Here is a 17,784-nt window from a genome sequence, read left to right on the forward strand (position 1 = left end):
TGCTTCTTTGTCTCTTCATTTCCAGTGTTGCTCTTGAGTAGTCTGATACCACGGATTCTCAGTCCTTTGTGTTTGAACTGGAAGTTTTTTTGCAATCTCTTTGTTTCAGTATTCTAAAACACGTGATGTAAACACTTGATGCCCCTTTCTAGTCATTGTGCTACGTTCTTAGTGAGGGTCCTGCTGATCTAGGAAAATCATTATTATTTGATTGGGAGATGATCTTATGTTAGTTCTTCAATGATTTCCTCCTCATCCATTTTATTTTCTTCTTTTTTCTCACCCTCCCCCTGATGCTTCCATTTCAGAACTTGTTTCTCACTGGTGCTTCCCTCTGAAGGACCCTGGTATTCAGCCTTTTCAGCTCTACTTCCGTTTCCTTTTCTTCTGCTAAGCATATGTTGATGAATCTTATAACTACTTTTCCTTCATCTCAGGTCACTTTATTTCACCTGTTAATATGTTTCAGTTTTTACATTTAACTCTTGAACACTTTTAGCACTTATGTGAGCCGTAATGTCTTTCTCTTCTACTACATAGGAAAGGATTGCATTGCATTGTTCACCACTATATTTCTATTATCCATCCCAGTAACTGCTACACAGTTGGTGCTCATAAATATTTGTTGAGTGAATTATTATTCACAAACAAAGAAGGTAATTATTATCTTCTTTTAATCACATAGAATTTATTTTGTCAAGTGAAATGAAGCGGGAATATAACTTTTACTTCCTAATAATTAACCATGTGTTACAGCACCATTTATTGAATTTTCTTTTATCATATATTACATATTATTCTACTTGTTCTTCTGCTAGTATTATACGTGCTTATTTGTTATAGTTTTGTAACTCATTTTAAAATGATACTACTACAAACTTTCATTCAGTTCAGTTCAGTCGCTCAGTTGTGTCCGACTCTTTGCAACCCCATGAATCGCAGCACGCCAGGCCTCCCTGTCCATCACCAACTCCCGGAGTTCACTCAGACTCATGTCCGTCGAGTCGGTGATGCCATCCAACTATCTCATCCTCTGTCATCCCCTTCTCCTCCTGCCTCCAATCCCTCCCAGCATCAGTTTTTTAAAAAAATATTCTGGCTATCATTATCTGGTTATTCTTTCACATGAAGTACAGGGTCACTTACTCAAGTTCTTTTAAAAATTCCAATTGGGATTTTGATTTTAAAATGTCAATTAATATGAGGAGACTTTACATCTTTATAATATATGTTTGCCTCCCTGTCCTGAAACATGTTTTTGCTTCTGCATTTATTCAAGACTTCGTTTGTAACTCTAGTAAAATTTGTAGGTTCTTCTTTCCCCCATTTATGTACCATAAATTTCTTAAGTTTATTCTAAGATTTTTTTTTTAATCTTCAATTGCTAATGGAATGAGATTCCCCCCCAATATAAATTCTTTTTAACTAAAATTGGGTCGATTTTCCTTGTTTATGCAATAGAGTTTATGTTATATGCCCAGGACAAAAGAATACTAGCTTCATTTTTAACAAAAGCTAGCTGTTTCAGTTATCTGTTGCTACCTAACAAACCACTCGAAAAGTTCATGGCTTAAAGCACAACCATTTTATTATATCTCACAATTCCATGGGTTGACTAGGGCTCAGCTGGGCAGTTCTTCTAATGCTCTCATTTAGGATCTTTCTTGAAGTTGCAGTCAGCTATGACTGTGGCTTAGATGTCTGGTGCCATGTGGCTTCTTTTGATGTGATGCTTCAGTCTCCAGGGCTTTCCCTCATGACCTCTCATAGAGTAGCTTAGAATTTGTACATGGCAGTTCAGATTGCCAAAATGAAAGAAATAGAAGCTTCAAAGCCTTTTTAGTGCCTGGGCACTGAAGTCCCAGATTGTCCCTTCCCCTGCATTATATCTGTCAACGCAGTCACAGACCAGATTCAAGGGGAACCTCTTGATGGGAGGAAGCCATGTAAGGGGTGGCATTGTATGGGACTGTCTTTGGAGATTATCATAATGGCATTACCTGTCCTTACCTTTCTTTTATACCAAGTAGCTACTAGCTACCCTAGGCTCTTAAATTCCCACAAGCTTCTTTCATCCAGTCAGCTTCCAGTACCAAATAACTAGACTCATTGTTATTTGGGACTGGAAATTAGAATCTGTTTGAAGAGGGTAGCAGAGAGGAAAAAATTTTTTCCACCTTCCCACTTGCTCTCCTGGGTGAGGCATAAGTCTCATGGACAGAAATTCAGCGTTCACTTGAGCATAAAATTCCAGACAAGGGGACAGGTGTACACTGGCCTTGTTCTTCTGAATTCTGCCTACTCTCCAGAAAGAACAGCCTCCCCTCTTTTCCTCCCCAGCAGAAGTCTAACCACTTTCTTCATTGTAGTTTATCATAAGAGCTCCCTCCTATGCTGGTCCAAGCAGAAATGAGAAAGTGTCATTCCTTTTCTCTTTTCACACGTAATTCTTCCTACCCTGGGTGTACTAACCTCTAGCTTAAATATGCACTAAGCAAAGATGTATAGTCTTCCTCCCTTCCTCCCTCTCAGCTTAGTCTGAAGGAAGGCAGCAGGTGATAGAATGAATAAAGAATGGGGCTGGGGTGATGGGGAAGGAATCTTTTCTCACACAGTATGGATGTTGCTCAACAGAACGGGTGTGAAATTTAGTCAGAGCCACAGCATGTGTTTCAATTTTCCAGGGAATTTCCTCTTCCTAACAGTAGGTTTAACCCTTTCTTCTGTATAGTGCCAAGAGCTACATGACATGTGTGAAATAAGTTATTTACAAGAAGGCAAAAATGCTAGGGCCCTTTGGAGATATAGGATCTCCAACTTATTTCCTGCCAAATGGTTGTGGAGAAAAGTGTAACTTTTAGAGCTGAATAGACCTGGGTTCAAATCCAGTCTCTACCATTGGGTTGTCTTGGAAGTTTGTTGTTGTTGTTCAGTAACTCAGTCATGTCCAACTCTTTGTGATCCCATGAACTGCAGCACGCCAGGCTTCCCTGTCCTTCACCATCTTCCAGAGCTTGCTCAAACTCACGTCCATTGAGTCAGTGATGCCATCCAACCATCTCGTCCTCTGTCATTCCCTTCTCCTCCTGCCTTCAGTCTTTGCCAGCATCAGGGTCTTGACAGTTACTTGACCTATTTGAACCTCCATTTTTCATCTGTAAAATGGGGATTAAAAACTTGTTTTACCAGGGTTCTCCTAAGGATTAAACAAAATGATACATGCAAGGAGTCTAGTACAATGCATACCTAGCACATAATAGGCACTCAATACATGTTTGTTTTCTTCTCCAGTCTTCCCACTGGATTTTGAAGATACCTACTCTTCTTTTATAGACTTCCCTGGTGGCTCAGACAGTAAAGAATCCGCCTGAAAGGTGGGAGACCTGGGTTGGGAAGATTCCTGAGGAGGGCATGGCCACCCACTCCAGTATTCTTGCCTGGAGAATCCCCATGGACAGAAGCCTGGCGGGCTACAGCCCATGGGGTCGCAAAGAGTTGGACCCGACTGAGAGACTCAGCACAGCACTCTTCTCTTATGCTGCACCACCTTGGGTTTGCCATGTAAGCAGCTTCTTATATTCCTAAGCTGTAAGCTATTTTCTTTGAATCTAACTCTGTGTGTTAGAGGAGTGAAATCATTTCACATGAAATGCAGACTCTTTCTGGTTGGGGAGGGGGGTGGCTCTCATTAAACTAAAGGATGAATCTATAACAATGCTGAGAAGGATTACAAGGCTTGCCTTCCCCTTCTGATCCTGGAGGTCATATGAACTAATAAGAGTATTAAAATAATACAGTGGTAGAGCTAAGGTGAAGCAAAAATGTCATTCAGGCGCATTTTATTGAGAAGGAACTGTGGCTTAGAGGTCATGTTTTATATAAGGTCTCATGACAGAGTGGTGACGGCTCTAGAACTAGAGCTCTGACTTGCTTGTCTATTACTATGGTTATAATATATTTTTTAAGACTGTGTGGTTTTTTTGGCCACACCACTCAGCCTGTGGAATATCAGTTCCTCAACCAGGAATTAAACCTGTGCCCTCTGCGGTGGAAGTGCAGACTCTTAACCACTAGACCACCAAGTCCCTGAATTTTAAGTAGTGAGGGCCTAACTTTTTCTTTGTGAACTTCTAAATTGAACCCTGATTATACTTTTATCAATGGAGAAGTAAACACTGGAAGACAAGTAAACACTGGAAGACATTTCAGTGACACTCCTTTGGGGAACCATAGGCCTCACTAAGGGTATATCAGTTACAACTTGAAAATCTTTTCTTTCCCCAAAGGTTGCCCAAGGGGCACTGAGGTGGCAGTTCAGCTCGCTGTTGAGCCTCTGCTCCCAGAATGGTGATGAGAAGCAAATCTGCTTCTTCTCTTCTATGTCTTCATTCTCCTAAATAATCCCAATAGGAGAGGCTGATCCCAAGCACCCCTAGTTCTCTCTTCTTTTTTTTTTTTTTAGTTGAAATACAATTAGCATACAGTGAAGTACACTGACCTTAGGTGTTCAGTTGATAATTTTTTGAGAATTGTAGACATTCATTAACCATCTTAAAAAAAAGATATATAACATTTTCATCACACCAGTTTCCTCTGCCGCCTTTAAGTTAACCCACACGCGCATACACAAAACCACTTTCTATATTCTATTACCAAGGCAATGGCACCCCACTCCAGTACTCTTGCCTGGAAAATCCCATGGACGGAGGCTGGGATCCCTGGTAGGCTGCAGTCCTTGGGGTCGCTAAGAGTCAGACACGACTGAGCAACTTCACTTTCACTTTTCACTTTCATGCATTGGAGAAGGAAATGGCAACCCACTCCAGTGTTCTTGCCTGGAGAATCCCAGGGACAGGGGAGCCTGGTGGGCTGCCATCTCTTGGGTCGCACAGAGTCGGACACGACTGAAGCAACTTAGCAGCAGCAGCATACCTTAGTTTTGATTTTGAATTTCCTGTAAATGGAATCACATAAGATATTCTCTTTTGTATCTAGCTTCTTTTCACTTAGCATGTTTTTGGAATTCATCCATGTTGTTGCATATATCACTAGTTTTTTTTTTTAGTTTTGATTCATTCTGTTTTACTGAGTAGTATGCAGTTGTATGGGTAAACCATAAGAGAATTTACTTATTTTCTTATTGAAGGATATTTGGAGTGTTTCTAGTGTTTGTCCTTCATGAATAGGTTGCTATGAACGTTCTTATACAAGTCTATTTATGAACATATATTCTAGTTTCTCTTAGACAAATACTTAAGGATGAAATTGCTGGATCATAGGGGAGATATGTGTTTGAAAGAAACATTTCTTCAAGGTGGCTATAACCCCCAGTCTATCTTTTCCTCCCCTGGGGGGCTAGGCTCTTTAAATTGAGGATTTGGCAGGAGAAGAGAACCCGTATCATCAGGGTCCCTGCTGCCAGAGCACAGTGGCCTGAATCGGACACTTAAAAAGCTGAAACAGGTGTTTGAAACCCTACTCCAGCCTCCCTATTTTATGCCAGCCCCCTGAGAGGCTGGGGCTTGGCCAGCAGAATTCAGATCTAATCTAATGGATGCTGGATTAGAAATTTTTCAGGACATGGCTAGGTAATAATGTATGTGCTGTGACTTGATACATTTGACGCAGGTAAACAAGCATCATCATGTAGGAGAGGGGCCTTTGGTGGCCCTAATGCTTCTTGATCAGGGGGTAGTTAGTCTGTGTGGCAGATGAAAGCCCCTTCCCACTCTTGCTTTTTACCCCTACCTTTTCTCCTTGAAGCTGAATGCAGTAGAAATCATTTCCCTTTGTAATGTTAATATTGCCAAGGGCCTTTAGCCAGTTAGGATTTGGCATCCTATGTATCAAATATTATGGAAAATAAAGTATGCCCTGGTAAAATTCTTTCTCTGTATTTTTAATGCCTCTATCTTACCTAGGTCTTAGGGAACAAATTCTTGGAAGCCAAAGGTTAAAGCAAGAAACAAAAGGTTAGGGTGTGAGCTTCCAAAGCCCACTTAATGTACCAAAGAGTACTCTCTACTGTTCTCAGTAGGCTTGAAATTGATGGAAGTGTGATCTGTCTCTGCAGGGCTGCTTCAGCTGAAGGTTTCGAAAGAACAAGCTCCAGTAACAATTTTTTTTCTAATATTGGTTAGAAGAGCCCAGGGAGAGAAGAAATAGGCTCCCCATGCCAGTCTAGCCTTTCCACAGAGGAAAGGGCTTTTCTGAATTCAGGTCCGTGTTCATAGGTGGCCATTCCCTTAAACCTAATCTCAGTGTCTTCAGACCTCAATCTTAGAAGGCAGGGCCTGATATTCGGCTGCATCATGTGGATGCCCTTCTTGGTGTGAACTAGGCTGAGATTTGCATGTTAAGATTGTTTCGGTACTTAAAAAAATTTTTTTTAATTTTAATTATCTTATAGTAAAATTGACTTTTTTAGTACACATACCTATGAGTTTTTACATACACATAGATCCCTGTAAGCACTGCATCAGTTGGAATACAGAACAGTCTCATCACCCCAGAAAACGCCCTCTGTTATTCCTGTGTGATCACACCCTCTCTCCTACCCCAACTCCTGTGAACCACTGATCTAGTCTCTCACCACAGTTTTACCAAAGAGGTCATATAAATGGAATCCTACAGTACATAACCTTTTCAGGCTGATTTGTATAAACTGCTACCTAAATCAATAGTCTGTTCCCTTTTTACTGCCAAGTAGTATTCCACTGCATGTTTCTACCACAATTTGCTTATCCATTCACTAGCTGAACGACACTGGACTTTTCCATTTTTGGACAATTACGCATAGAGCCGCTATAAACATTTGGGTACAGGTTTTTGAGTAAAGAACATTGGTTTTCATCTCTCTTGGATTAATATCCAGGAGTAGGATTTCTGGGTGAAAGAATAAGTGTGTGTTTGGTTTTATAAGAAACTGCCAAACTGTTTTTCCAGAGTCCTATATCATTTTGCATTCCCACTAGCAATGAGGATTCTGATTTCTCGACAGCCTCTCTAGTGCTTGGTATTTTCAGTACTTTTATTAAGTCATCCTAGTAAGTAAGCAGTGGTATCTCAATGTGGGTTAAATTTGCCTTTCCCTAATGGCCAGTGAAGATCCCCTGGAGAAGGAAATGGCAACCCACTCCAGTACTCTTGCCTGGAAAATTCCATGGATGGAGGAGCCTGGTGGCTACAGTCCATGGGGCCGCAGAGTCGGACACGACTGAGCAACTTCAGTCACTTCAGTCAGTCAGTGGCCAGTGACATCAAACACCATTTGGTGATCTGTCTGTCCAAGTCTATTGCCCATTTTTTGATGGGAATTGTTTTCCTATTGTTGAGTTTAAAGACTTAAGTCTATTCTGGATTCAAGTCCTTTATTGCAGTTTTAATTATAATTTATACAGTTATTTATAAATATTTTCTCCCAATCTGTAGCTTGTTTTCTCATTCTCTTAACAGTATCTCTCATAGAATAGATATTTTGTTTTTATTGAAGTCCAGTTTTTTCTTTCATGCATTTTGTTTTTTGTGTCCTATTGAAGTACTCTTTCTAAAAACTATGCAGATTTATGCTTTTCATTTACCCCTATGATCTATTTTGAGTTAATTTTTGTGTAACATGAGGTTTAGGTGAAAAAAATTTTTTTTTTTGCATATGAGTGTTCAGTTGTTTCAACAGTATTTGTTGAAATTAATACCTTTTTTGATACCAAATTCTCCTTAGCACTGTGTATTCTTTAGGAATGAAGGAATTAAGAGCATTCTATTGAGTTCTTCTTGTCTTTCCAGCAATCACTTTTGTTCCTATTCCTTGTTTATTTCTGAGTCTTTCTGATTTGAGGTTTGTTTTTAATGCCATGTAATGGAAGACTCATTATTTATAAATTGATTGAGCATAAAGGTTTTCATTATAAAGTGGCCATCCATCACAAAGAGGCATGTGGGCTGTAAAAAACATTAACTGTGCACTCTGGCCTGGAATGCAACTTTACCAGAATAATGCAGCTTTTGTATTGTGTGAATTTGGAATAAAATGAGAGAGACAGATATTGTTGGGGAAACAGGTGTTGGCTGAACCTGGGTTCTGTCCCATGTTTTCTAAAAGGTTGTTTCCCAACCCTTTCAGGATTGTTCCTCTTGATTCAGCTGTCTTGAAAGTTCTCTGGGTACCTTTCAGAACAAGTAACATGTGACTTCTCAGAGTACTGCTGCTCCCATAAACTTTTATTTGTTCATTCTCCAGCTCATAGTCATGTCTTTAGAGGCAGCAATGGCAGGTGGTTAGAGTACTTGTCCTGGCCCTTGTTGATTATATTTTCAATGTCTTTGTTTTTCCCGTCAGTAAAATGGAAATGTCCCTTGTCATAAAGTTCTTGAGCCCATTAACACAAAAGGTGGCTGAGGCAGAATAAGATTCCTCAGACTTATTGTCACTAAGAATTTGTGATATGCTGCTATTAAAAAAAAAAAAAAAATTTCCAGCTGCTGGGGAAAGGTGAAAAAGTAGGATTCTGTACACGTAGAGAACAGGGAGAGTTGCTTACCAGTCCTGTGACTGATCCTCTTTAGGGATTCTCATACTCTTCTCCAAAAGCTTTGGCTATTGACCCTTCAGTCTTTTCTATCATCTATACACTATGCTAATGTCAATTCAGAATTTAGTTCTTTAGTATTTCCTTTTACTTCCCTTCAGGGCCCCTGGAGGAGACCTGACAGAGTGGTAATCTCTGATAAACCTGTAATTGTTTTCTCTTCTTGCTGCCATTGAACAATGAAATATTTTACTAGACTGTGAGGGGAATTTGGATTGAAAAAGTTGCTCCAAGTGTAATGACTGCATAAAGCTGGGGTGAATGTCCTGTTTTAAAGTATAGCAACAGAAATTTTTAATTTCTCCTGGGCTTTCAAATTGCCTGCTTAAGTTTGGTCTTGGTCTTATACAATGAATGCAGAAAATGGCAAGGCAGAGTAAAGGACCACAGCAGCTCTGGTTTGCCTGTATGTTACAACCTAATTGCTTTCCTTTCAATATGGGCCAATTTCCTCTAGAAGGAAGAGAACTAGTGGTTAGAGTTGATACGCATTAAACTTGGGCTCTCAGTAAGACAGATGGATCAGTGTGTCCTCCGGCCTCTGCGCTATGTTTGAGGCTGCTCCCTGTGGGCCTTGTTTAGCCCTGCCAGCCTTGTTAAAGGAGCCTCACTCTTCCCTCTTGAATTAGGAATGAATGTGGGCAAACCTGAAGCTTCATTTGTATGGCAGTCATAAAATCAGTGTTAGTCACTGGTTAGGAAGAAGAAAGGTACAGGAGAAACTTCAATTCTAGGATAGTTAAGTTTTACATTTTTATTTGCCATCTGTGTTATGCAGTTAATATATCTAATAGTAAACCCATAGCAATAGCATAGTATAATGTTTAAGAACATAGTCCAGAACAGACCTGGATTTGAATTCTACCTGTTCCACTTATTGTGTGACTTTGGGCAAGTCATTTAACCTCATAGAGGCTTGGTTTTCTTATCTGTAAAATGGGAACAGTAATATTATTCCTCAGGGCTATTCAGTTCAGATCAGTTCAATTGCTCAGTCGTGTCCGACTCTGTGACCCCGTGGACTGGAGCATGCCAGGCTTCCCTGTCCATCACCAATTCCCAGAGCTTGCTCAAACTCATGTCCATTGAGTTGGTGATGCCATCCAACCATCTCATCCTCTGTCATCCTCTTCTCCTCCTGCCTTCAATCTTTCCCAGCATCAGGGTCTTTTCTAATGAGTCAGTTCTTCACATCGCTGGCCAAAGTATTGGAGCTTCAGCTTCAGCATCAGTCCCTCCAACAAATATTCAGGGTTGATTTCCTTTAGGATTGACTGGTTTGATCTCCTTGCAGTCCAAGGGACTCTCAAGAGTCTTCTCCAACACCACAGTTCAAAATGGAAAGATAAAAATTATCTACATAAGATAATTAGTTTAGTATGTAGCTGTTGCTGATGTCTGAGGCTGCTTAAGGTTGTTGTCCTGAGCAATGGAATTGGATTCTTCTTGTATGTCGTATAGATAGCAGCTCCTAGCAGCAAGCTAAACTGGTTATTTAACAGTTTAAATAACTGTTTAACTGTAAATAATATTTAACTGGTTATTAATGTCCAAGGTGGGAAGCTCATTCTTCTTTCAATCAGTATTATGTATCATATTGAAGAAAGTCATCCAGTAAATTAAAAGTATTTTCCCATGTGTGCGCTGCCTTTTAAGTTTCTATCTTACCTTCTGAAAGTGAAGGCTAAATTTGACATCAGGCAGACCACGGTGGTCCTACTCAACAAGGAGGAGCTTATAAAAGTGAGGATTTCCGGAGCAGAGATATTTGGGAAATAGCCTGCTTTGGCTCTATATGCTGTCAAGAGATTTCAATCTGAAAAAAATAATCTTCTTTTCTATCCTCTCCCTAAGGAGAGATGGACCTGCTGTAGACACAGAGGTGACCCAGGTCCTGACAAGGTGTTTGAGCCAGAGAGCATATGTAAATACCAAAAACTCTTTTCTTTTTGATCATTTTGAACATTTGGAGGCCAGATGTCTACGGAAGAAGGAGAGTAGTTTTTATGTCATCTCTGCTAGCCTGAAAAATGAATACTTCTCAAGGGGTTTTTAAAGGGCGAAGTGTTAAACATAATTTGCCTTTCTTAGTGTAAGGTGGTTTGTACCATGTAGGCTCTAGGTAGACCCATAGACTCACCTTGTACCTGGATGTGGTAGTGATTACGCTATCACTGTACTTTAACAACAACAAAAAACTTTAAATTTATTTTTGGCTGTGCTGGGTCTTCGTTGCTGGTTTTGGAGCAGGGGCTGCTCTCTAGTTGTACTTGGGCTCCTCACCAGGGTGGCTTCTCTTGTTGTAGAGCACAGGCTCAGAAGTTGTGCACACGCTTAGTTGCTCCATGGCATATGGGATCCTTCCAGATCAGGGATGAAACCTGTGGTCTCCTGGGTTGGCAGGTGGATACTTTAGCGCTAAGCCGCCAGGGAGCCTTCATACTTTGTTTCTTAAAGGGTCATAATATCAGAGATAATCTGCCTCCCACCCCCGATGCAGTCTGAAGGCACTTTGAGAAACTAAGCATTTGTTTGAAAATAGGAAACAGATCTGGGAAACTACTGGATGATATCTAGAAAAAGAGGATCCACTCTCAGGAGCTTAGACAAACAAACCAGGCTTGCTTTTCCCCCAGGCTACCTTTGTAGCAGACTGTCTACATTCATGTTTATTTATTCCCAAACTGTACTTTGTCTTTGGAATAAGCTTGGAGGGTCTAAAGGGAGCCTTAAAGAATTTCATTAAACTGTGTACTCCTACCACCATCTTCCCCGGGAAAACCCTGTGGATGAGAAAACTATGGCCCAAAGAAGTGAAGTGTTTGCCCAAGGTCACATATAGTGACAGACCAAGACTGGGCATAGCACTTTTGGTTTGTTTGTTTGTTTCTCTTGTTGTATGGGACAGGGTTGCAAACGGTTATCAGGGTTTAACCCTTAAGCCCAGACTAGGTAATTTTCTGAGAGCTGCTCTTTGGCAGCCTTCTCTCAAATCAGATCTTGAAATCAAGCCTAAATCCCCACCTAACCTTTCAAGGCTGGAAATAAAGGTGTGGCAGATATTTCAGAGGCTTCTGGCTCCACCAAAGTTTAGTTTGGCTTATCCTTTGGACCACACTACTCCTGATGTCCCCTAGTGACCAAAGAGTACAGCTCTTTCCTATGAACTTACAGTTTCTCAAAAATTCCATTTGTAGCTCATTCTCAATCTTACTTTGACTTTTACAAGAAATATTCCTAGGTATAGCTTAGAGAAGTAGAATATGAGGACCTGGACTTCCCTGGTGGTCCAGCGATTAAGACTCTGCTTCCACTGCAGGGGACATCAGTTTAATCTCTGGTGGGGAAACTAAAATCCTGCATGGCACACCAAAAAAAAAAAAAATAGGAGGATCTAACACTTTCCCCTAAAATGGAATGTGCAGGCATAGACATAAAAGCCCAGAACCAGAGAGCTTTTTATGCTCAAATAATTCTGTCCTATGTCTCTGGATACAGAAATGTCAAGTGGGGTAAATGAACTAGACTTCTGTTTTTATCATGCTCTGATTCATTAGTCTGTTATACATGATCTACCTTGTGAATGATGATATTCTGTCTCCAGGAACATGAGCCAATATTTGCAGGATGAAGAGTTAGGATGGGAGCAGGCTGGTGACCTTCTAGAAAGCAAGAAGGGAGAAGTAGGCTCTGAGAGCAAAAGGGGTCGAGACAAGCATTTCTGAAGTCAAATGGTGTTGAAATAATATACCGCGGGAGTTTTTCCTTGTCAGCGTAATCCAATTGAGAATGCCCAACCGTCCCTGATAAGAGTCACTCAGGAGTAAAGAGCTTCACTACCAGGGAAAGCAGCTTATGTGTGCATTTTGGCTCAGGAATGTGCCAGCCCAATGCTGGCCAAATGAGAAAAGGCTGCTGCAGGCTGGAGAACATATGCCTCCTGGGAGGATGGTGACTGCTCCCTTGTATGCTGAGAAGAGATTGTTCCCTTTTGTCTAAGGGCAGTGCATAGCACCACCTGTTGAGGCCTTTGACATAGATTATCAGAAAAGGTATCAGCTCTGATGTGGGAAGATAAAACAGTGTCACTATTCATCTCCTTTTGGACAGGCCCCTGCATTATCTGAGAAGACAAAAGACTTAGGAGTCATCTACAGATTCTCAACTTGACTTTAGGCCAAACTGAGACTTACCTGTTAATGCTATAATATAGGGAGATGAGAGCCCTGTTCACTGATGTTGAGCAGAGTAAGAGCAGAACACCATCAAGAAACCTCTGGAGATTCAGTTTGCTTTGTGTTCAAGTGGCCTACAGCTTCTCCAGAAATAGTTTAATAAGTCTTGTTTGATTATTCTTACTGGGCACTGACTGACTAGAAGTTGGACCTGGACTTGATTTGAGAAGCAGGTGGCCTAGTCCTCAAAGGATCCCAAGTGTTCTTTCTCCAATGGGAGTTGAATTCCCCCTCTTCCTTGTTCAGTTCAGTTCAGTCACTCAGTCATGTCTGGCTCTTTGTGACCCCATGGACTGCAGCACACCAGGCCTTGCTGTCCATCACCAACTCCCAGAGTTTACTCAAACTCAAGCCCATTGAGTTGGTGATGCCATCCAACCATCTCATCCTCTGTTGTCCCCTTCTCCTCCCACCTTCGATCTTTGCCAGTATCAGGGTCTTTTCAAATGAGTCAGTTCTTCGCATCAGGTGGTCAGAGTATTGGTTTTTGAGCTTCAGCATCAGTCCTATTGAGGACTGATTTCCTTTAGGATTGACTGGCTGATGTCCTTGCAGTCCAAGGGACTCTCAAGAGTCTTCTCCAACACCACAGTTCAAAAGCATCAATTCTTTGGCGCTCAGCTTTCTTTATAGTCCCAACTCTCACATCCCTATATGACTACTGGAAAAACCATAGCTTTGACTCAACAGACCTTTGTTGGTAAAGTAATGTCTCTGCTTTTTAATATGCTGTCTAGGTTGGTCATAGCTTTTCTTCCAAGGAGCAAGCATCTTTTAATTTCATGGCTGCAGTCACCTCTTCCTTGTACCCATTCCTTTTTTATCTTCCCATCTTAGAACATGAATTAGTCACCTTCAGAGCACCCCTCTACCTGATCTGCACTCTGTTTACTGAACTGTTTGTGCCTTGAGGTTGACAGCCTTCCAGGGTGGGAATTTTGGCTACTTGGCCAGGGGTGTCAGATGTCTCCTTGGTTGTGAAATTACTCAGCCTGCTTACTATGAGCAGCATCATGGCACCTTTTCCCTGAAGGACTCAGGCAGTCTTCGTACTCTTCCAAAGAAGATCTAGACAATTGAATGTCAATTCCTGGGCAGAATGAACCAGAAGATAGAACACCAGATATTTTTCTTTTCTGGATTCATAGGAAGCAGTAGAGTTGAATCAGCAGTTCAAACTAGAGGTCAAAACTCCAGTTCTGCCTAGACCAGATTTTCTTGGGAAAGTGATTTCAATGTACCATCATTCTCTTTTTTTGGAAGAGTAGGGGAATGAAGGTGATAGTGAAGGTTCCTGGTGGGTTCTTTAAAAAGTCCAGCCCTTTTAGTTTTCCATCACTAAATTTCCATAAAGCATGACTCACAGAATGGAAATGCTGGAATGGATGTATTGTAGCAATCAGATTCCAACTATAATCTGACATATGAGCTTAGGTATCATATGCCTGGTTATTAGTAGGAGTGAGACTAATGATTCCTTGTCCGTTGACTGGATTGTATATTTTGTGAGGGTCACATCCAGAGAGTTTTTCGTGGGACGTTGTCCAAGCCTCTGTATGGTGTCACTCCTGCCCCCTCAAAGTCTCTCAATGCCACATTGAGCTCTTTCCTCTTAAGAAGCACAAGGTTAGCAAGTCAGATCTAACAGTATATAAAAATAATTAATATACTAAGTCTGATGAGGTTAATCCTGGGAATAACAGGCTGATTCAATATCTGAAAATCAATTAATCTACCATATTAACTATCTAAAGAAAAAGAATCACCTGATCATATCAGTTGTTGAAGAAAAGGCATCTGACAATAAAACATCCATTTTTGATCATGAACATCTACAAAAACTTATGGCTAATAACATACTTCACAATGAAACACTGAATGCATTTATCCTAAAATTGGGAATAAAACAAGATAGCTACTTTTATAGTACTAGAAATCCTAACTAATAGTGAGACAAGAAGAGGAAATAAAAGGCATGTAAATTGAAAGGAAAGAAACGGGGACCTCCCTGGTGGCCCATGCTTTTAATGCAGGGGGCCTGGGTTTGATCCCTGCTCAGAGAGCTAGGTCCCACATGCCACAACTAAGACCCGGCACAGCCAAATAAATAAATATTTTTAAAAAGAAAGAAAACTGTCACTATTTGCAGAAAACATAATTGTCTATGTAGAAAACCCCAAGGAAGCTACCCCTCCCCACAAAAAAATCCTAGAATGAATAACCGAATTTAGTAAGGTCACAGGATACAAGGTCAACAGACAGGGATCAATCACATTTCTATATTCTAACAATGAACATCTGGAAACTGAAAATTAAAACACATACTACTTACAAATATGCCAAATAAAATTAAATACTTATGTATAAATCTAAAAAAACATGTATAGAACCTGTATGCTGAAAATTGCAGTACACTGATGAAAAATATCAAGAAGTAGTGACTACGCAGACACACCGTGTGCATGGATCAGTAGGCACAACATAATAAAGGGGTCATTTCATCTCCAAGTGGGACTATAGACTCAGTGCAGTTCCTGTAAAACTTCCAAGATTCTTTTTGCAAAAACAGACAAGTTTACCATGTTAAAATGGAAAGAAAGAAGAGCTAGAATACTGAAAATACTGGAAACAGTACTAAAAAAAAGAAGTAAATTGGAAGAATCACACCACCTGATTTTAAGATTTAGAATATAGCTGTAGTAATCAAGAGAGTATGATATTGTCACAGAGATTGACACACAGATGAGTAGAACAGAACAGAGAACTCAGAATAGACAAACAAGTAAGGCCACCTGATTTTTTAAAAATTGTATTGAAGTATAGTCAATTTATAATGTGTTAATTTCTGCTATACAACTAAGTGATTCAGTTATACATACATATATATATATATATTCTCTTCATACTCTTTTCCATTATGGCTTATCACAGGATATTGAATGTAGTTCCCTATGCTATACAGTAGGAGCTTGTTGTTTATTCATCCTGTATATAATAGTTTGCATCTGCTAATCCCAAACTCTCAGTCCCTACCTCCCCCACCCACTCCCTCTTGTTAACCACAAGTCTGTTCTCCGTGTATCTGTAAGTCCAATTTTGTTTCTTAGATCTGTTCATTTGTGTAGTATTTAGATTCCATATATAAGTGATATATTATGGTATTTGTCTTTCTCTTTTTGACTTATTTCTTATGATAATTTCTAGATCCATCCATCCATAATGCCTTATATATTTACACCACAACTTCTTTTTATTTTTAACTATTTATTTTGTATTGGAGTATAGATGATTAATATGCTAGACAGCATGTTAAAAAGCAGAGACATTACTTTGCCAACAAAGGTCTGTCTAGTCAAAACTATGGTTTTTCCAGTAGTCATATAGGGATGTGAGAGTTGGACTGTAAAGAAAGCTGGGCAGTGAAGAATTGATGCTTTTGAACTGTGGTGTTGGAGAAGACTCTTGAGAGTCCCTTGGACTGCAAGGAGATCCAGCCAGTCAATCCTAAAGGAGATCAGTCCTGAATATTCATTGGAAAGGACTGATGCTGAAGCTGAAACTCCAATCTTTTGGCCACCTGATGCAAAGAACTGACTCATTTGAAAAGACCCTGATGCTCGGAAAGATTGAAGGCGGGAGGAGAAGGGGACCACAGGGGATGAGAAGGTTGGATGGCATCACCAACTCAATGGACATGGGTTTGAGTAAACTCTAGGAGTTGGTGATGGACAGGGAGGCCTGGCATGCTGCAGTCCATGGGGTTGCAAAGAGTCAGACACGACTGAGTGACTGACTGAACTGATAGATGATTAACAATGTTGTGATAGTTTCAGGTGGACAGCAAAGAGACTCAGCCATACATATACACGTATCCATTCTCTCCCAAACTCTGCTCCCATCCAAGCTGCCGCATAACATTGAGCAGAGTTTGATATGCTATACAGTAGGTCCTTGTTAGTTATCCATGTAAAATATAACAGTGTGTACATGTCTATCCCAGACTCCCTATCTCTTCCCCCATCCTTTCTCCCTGGCAACCATAAGTTCATTCTCTAAGTCTCTTGAGTTTCTTTCTGTTTTGTAAGTAAGTTCATTTGTGTCATGTCATTTTAGAGTCCACATGTAAGGGATGTTATACAATATTTTTTCTTCTCTGTCTGACTTGCTTCACTCAGTATGACAGTCTCTAGGTTTATCCATGTTGCTGCAAATGGCATTATTTCATTCTTTTTAATGGCTGAGTGATATTCCAATGCATATATTTACCGTATCTTCTTTATCCATTCCTCTGTGGATGGACATATAGGTTGTGTCTTGTCTTGGCTGTTGTAAATAGTGCTGCTGTGAACATAGGGGTGTGTGTATCTTTTTAAGTTATAGTTTTATCAGGGTATATGAGGAATGGGATTGCTGGATCATAGTCTACTCTAATTTTAGTTTTTTGAGGGACTTCCATACTGTTCTCCGTAATGGCTGCACCAATTTACATTCCCACAAACAGTGTAGGAGGGTTCCCTTTTCTTCACAACCTCTCTAGTGTTTATTATTTGTAGACTTTTTAAAGGTGGCCATTTTCACTGGTATGAGGTGGTACCTCATTGTATTTTTGATTTGCATTTCTGTAACTAGCAGTGATGAACATCTTTTCCTGTGCCTATTGGCCATTTGTATGTCTTCTTTGAAAGTATCTGTTTAGGTCTCCTGCCCATTTTTCGATGGGGTTGTTTGGTTTTTTGTTATTTAATTATAGGACTTGTTTGTATAATTTGGAAATTAAGTCCTTGTCAGGTGCACCATTTGTAAATATTTCCTCCCAGTCCGTAGATTGTCTTTTCCTTCCATTTATGGTTTCCTTTGCTGTGTGAAAGCTTGTACGTTTAATTAGGACCCATTTGTTTATTTTTTCTTTTGTTTCTATTGCCTTGGGAGATGGATCTAGGAAAACATTGGTATGATTTTTG

The 17,784-nt window shown here is 40.2% G+C and overlaps 1 protein-coding gene across 11 annotated transcripts in view; it reads left to right on the plus strand.

Annotated features, from left to right (window-relative positions):
- The window catches only part of GBF1 (golgi brefeldin A resistant guanine nucleotide exchange factor 1), a 123,855-nt gene that overhangs the window by 69,007 nt on the left and 37,064 nt on the right, over window positions 1-17,784 (plus strand). The window contains exon 2 of one of the 11 annotated variants that reach the window (XM_061403248.1): window positions 3,334-3,561. The exons of the other annotated variants lie outside the window; for them this stretch is intronic. The gene's annotated coding sequence lies outside the window, so the exon portion shown is untranslated. The remainder of the gene's footprint in view (window positions 1-3,333; window positions 3,562-17,784) is intronic. 11 annotated transcript variants of the gene reach the window in all.

The sequence above is a fragment of the Bos javanicus genome, chromosome 26 (genome assembly GCF_032452875.1).
Source record: "Bos javanicus breed banteng chromosome 26, ARS-OSU_banteng_1.0, whole genome shotgun sequence".
Classification (NCBI taxonomy): domain Eukaryota; kingdom Metazoa; phylum Chordata; class Mammalia; order Artiodactyla; family Bovidae; genus Bos; species Bos javanicus.